The sequence below is a fragment of the Arachis stenosperma genome, chromosome 3 (assembly GCF_014773155.1).
Source record: "Arachis stenosperma cultivar V10309 chromosome 3, arast.V10309.gnm1.PFL2, whole genome shotgun sequence".
Lineage (NCBI taxonomy): Eukaryota > Viridiplantae > Streptophyta > Magnoliopsida > Fabales > Fabaceae > Arachis > Arachis stenosperma.
In genome coordinates this window covers 139,834,108-139,838,747 of record NC_080379.1, presented here as the reverse complement: position 1 = coordinate 139,838,747, position 4,640 = coordinate 139,834,108, and positions in this window count along the sequence as shown.

Below are 4,640 nucleotides of genomic sequence, written 5' to 3'. Positions count from 1 at the left end.
ACTGCTAGAGTACAAATGTTGATTTCTAGCAACAATATCTATGAGCTCTTGAGCCTCTTCAATCGTCTTCCTCATATGTATAGATCCACCAGCTGAGTGGTCTAGAGACATCTGAGCTTTTTCTGTAAGCCCATAGTAGAAGATGTCTAACTGTACCCACTCTGAAAACATTTCAGAGGGGCATTTTCTTAGCATACCTCTGTACCTCTCCCAGGCATTATAAAGGGATTCATTATTCTCTTGTTTAAAGCCTTGGATGTCCAGCCTTAGCTGTGTCATCCTTTTTGGAGGGTAGAATTGATTCAGGAATTTGTCTGATAACTGTCTCCATGTTTTTATGCTTGCTGTGGGTTGGTTATTCAACCACCTCTTAGCTTGATCTTTTACAGCAAATAGAAACAGTAATAATCTGTAGACATCCTGATCCACCTCTTTATCACGTACTGTGTCAGTAATTTGTAAGAACTGTGCCAGAAACTCAGTAGGTTCTTCCTGTGGAAGACCAGAATACTGGCAATTTTGCTGCACCATGATAATGAGTTGAGGATTTAGCTCAAAGCTTTTTGCTTTAATGGGAGGTATACAGATGCTACTCCCATATGCAGCTGTAATGGGGTTAGCATATGACCCCAGAGTCCTTCTGGACTGCTCAATTCCATTTAGGTCCATGATGGAGAAAGGGAGATGATGCGGATATTATTTTTTTATTTTTTTATTATTATTTTTTTTATTAAAAGTGACCGAAAATAATAAAATAAAATAAATGGAAAATAAAATAAAATTTTGAAAAATAAAATCAAAGCAAATTGAAAACTAAATTAATTAATTAATTAAAAAGATTTTGGAATTAGCAATTAAAAAGATATGATTGAAAATTATTTTGAAAAAGATATGATTGAGAAGATATGATTGCATAAATTAAAAAGATTTGATTTTTGAAAAAGATTTGAAAAGATCAATTTTTGAAATAAGAATTTTGACTTGACTAAAAAAAGATATGATTTTGAAAATCTTTGACTAATTTAATGCAAAATTTCGAAAATTATGAGTAGAATAAGGAAAGGATATTTTTTTTATTTTTAAATTTTAATGAAGAAAGAGAAAAACAACAAAACGACACTAAACTTAGAAATTTTAGATCAAAACAAAAAGAACAAACAAGAAAACTTTGAATGTCAAGATGAACACCAAGAACAAAATTTTTTTTATTTTTTTTTAAATTTAAGTAAGTAAAAGCACAAAAGACACCAAACTTAAAATTTTTAGAAAATCAGACACAAGTTTTCGAAAACCTAAAGGAAAACATAAAGAAGACACCAAACTTAAAATATGAAACTAAACTCAAATAAAAGACTCTAAACCAACAAAAATAAAATATTCCTAATCTAAGCAACAAGATAAACCGTCAGTTGTCCAAACTCGAACAATCCCCGGCAACGGCGCCAAAAACTTGGTGCACGAAATTGCAATCACACTTTTGCAATCCCGCACAACTAACCAGCAAGTGCACTGGGTCATCCAAGTAATACCTTACGTGAGTAAGGGTCGATCCCACGGAGATTGTCGGCTTGAAGCAAGCTATGGTTATCTTGTAACTCTTAGTTAGGATATCAATAATTATTAGGGTTGATTGTAAAAAGCAAAAGAACATGAAATAAGTATTTGTTTTGCAGTAATGGGGAACATGTTGAGGTTTTGGAGATGCTCTATCTTCTGAACCTCTGCTTTCCTACTGTCTTCTTCTTCAAGCACGCAAGGCTCCTTCCATGGCAAGCTGTATGTAGGGTTTCACTGTTGTCAATGGCTACCTCCCATCCTCTCAGTGAAAATGTTCAACGCGCTCTGTCACAGCACGGCTAATCATCTGTCGGTTCTCGATCGGGTTGGAATAGAATCCAGTGATCTTTTGCGTCTGTCACTACGCCCAGCCCTCAGGAGTTTGAAGCTCGTCACAGTCATTCAATCCTGAATCCTACTCAGAATACCACAGACAAGGTTTAGACCTTCCGGATTCTCTTGAATGCCGCCATTAATTCTAGCTATACCACGAAGATTATGATTAAGGAAATCCAAGAGATATCTACTCAATCTAAGGTAGAACGGAGGTGGTTGTCAGGCACACGTCATAGTTGAGAATGATGATGAGTGTCACGGATCATCATTCATCAGGTTTAGGAACAAGTGATATCTTAGAATGGAAGCAAGCATGATTGAATGAAAAACAGTAGTAATTGCATTAATCCATCAAGACACAGCAGAGCTCCTCACCCCCAACCATGGGGTTTAGAGACTCATGCTATAGAAGATACAATGAGAAAATGTGTAAAGTGTCATGAGGTGAAGATACAATGTCAAAAGATCCTATTAATAGTGAACTAGTAACCTAGGGTATACAGAAATGAGTAAATGACGTAAAAATCCACTTCCGGGGTCCACTTGGTGTGTGCTTGGGCTGAGCATTGAAGCTTTCATGTGTAGAGACTTTTTCTGGAGTTAAACGCCAGCTTTTATGCCAGTTTGGGCGTTTAACTCCAATTTTTGTGCCAGTTCTGGCGTTAAATGCCGGGAATTCTGAAGCTGATTTGCAACGCCAGTTTGGGCAATCATATCTCGAGCAAAGTATGGACTATTATACATTGCTGGAAAGCCCAGGATGTCTAATTTCCAACGCAATTAAGAGCGCGTCAATTGGGCTTCTGTAGCTCCAGAAAAGCCACTTCGAGTGCAGGGAGGTCAGAATCCAACAGCATCTGCAGTCCTTTTCAGCCTCTGAATCAGATTTTTGCTCAAGTCCCTCAATTTCAGCCAAAAAATACCTGAAATTACAGAAAAACACACAAACTCATAGTAAAGCCCAGAAAAGTGAATTGAAATAAAAACTAATAAAAACATACTAAAAACTAACTAAAATGTACTAAAAACATACTAAAAATAGTGCCAAAAAGCGTATAAATTATCCGCTCATCAGCATCTAAGGCCGGAGAAACCTCTAGAAAGAGGAAAGGGAAGGCAAAAGCTTCCACCTCCAAGTCATGGGAGATGGAGAGATTCATCTCAAGGGTGCATCAAGACCACTTCTATGAAGTTGTGGCCATGAAGAACGTGATCCCCGAGGTCCCTTTCAAACTCAAAAAGAGTGAATATCTGGAGATCCGACATGAGATCCAAAGAAGAGGTTGGGAAGTTCTTACCAACCCCAGTCAACAAGTCAGAATCTTAATGGTTCAAGAGTTCTATGCCAATGCATGGATCACCAAGAACCATGATCAAAGTGTGAACCCAGACCCAAAGAATTGGCTTACAATGGTTCGGGGAAAATGCTTAGATTTTAGTCCGGAAAATGTAAGGTTGGCATTCAACTTGCCCATGATGCAAGGAGATGAACACCCTTACACTAGAAGAGTCAACTTTGATCAAAGGTTGGACCAAGTCCTCATAGACATTTGTGAAGAGGGCGCTCAATGGAAGAGAGATTCAAGAGGGAAGCCGGTTCAACTGAGAAGGCATGACCTCAAGCACGTGGCTAGGGGATGGTTGGAGTTTATCCAACGCTCAATCATTCCCACTAGCAACCGATCTGAAGTTACTATAGACCGGGCTATCATGATTCATAGCATCATGATTGGAGAGGAAGTAGAAGTTCATGAGGTTATATCCCAAGAACTTTATAAGGTGGCAGACAAGTCCTCTACCTTGGCAAGGTTAGCCTTCCCTCATCTCATTTGTCACCTCTGTAATTCAGTTGGAGTTAACATAGAGGGAGACATCCTCATTGATGAGAACAAGCCCATCACTAAGAAAAGGATGGAGCAAACAAGAGATCCCACTCATCATGAAATCCCTGAGATGCCTCAAGGGATGCACTTTCCTCCACAAAACTATTGGGAGCAAATCAAGGGATGCACATTCCATCCTCCTTCATGAAATTAGAAAAGATCAAAGAATCATGAAAGAGGAGCAACAAAGGTAAGGAAGAGACATTGAGGAGCTCAAGCACTCCATAAGATCTTCAAAAGGAAGAACAAGCCGCCATCACTAAGGTGGACCCGTTCTTTAATCTCCTTATTCTTTATTTTCCTGTTTTTTGAATTTGTATGCTTATGCTTATCTATGTTTGTGTCTTATTACATGATCATTAGTGTCTTAGTGTCTATGCCTTAAAGTTATGAATGTCCTATGAATCCATCACCTTTCTTAAATAAAAAATGTTCTTAATTGAAAAAAGAGAAGAATTGCATGAATTTTGAATTTTATAACAGATTAATTATTTTGATGTGGTGGCAATACTTTTGATTTCTGAATGTATGCTTGAACAGTACATATGTCTTTTGAATTTGTTGTTCATGAATATTGGCTCTTGAAAGAATGATGAAAAAGGAGACATGTTACTGAGGATCTGAAAAATCATAAAAATGATTCTTGAAGCAAGAAAAAGCAGTGAATTAAAAAAAACGAAAAAAAGGAAAAACAAAAAGAAAAAATTAATAAAGTCGTGATCCAAGGCAAAAAGAGTGTGCTTAAGAACCCTGGACACCTCTAATTGGGGACTCTAGCAAAGTTGAGTCACAATCTGAAAAGTTTCACCCAGTTATGTGTCTGTGGCATGTATGTATCCGGTGGTAATACTGGAAAACAGTGTG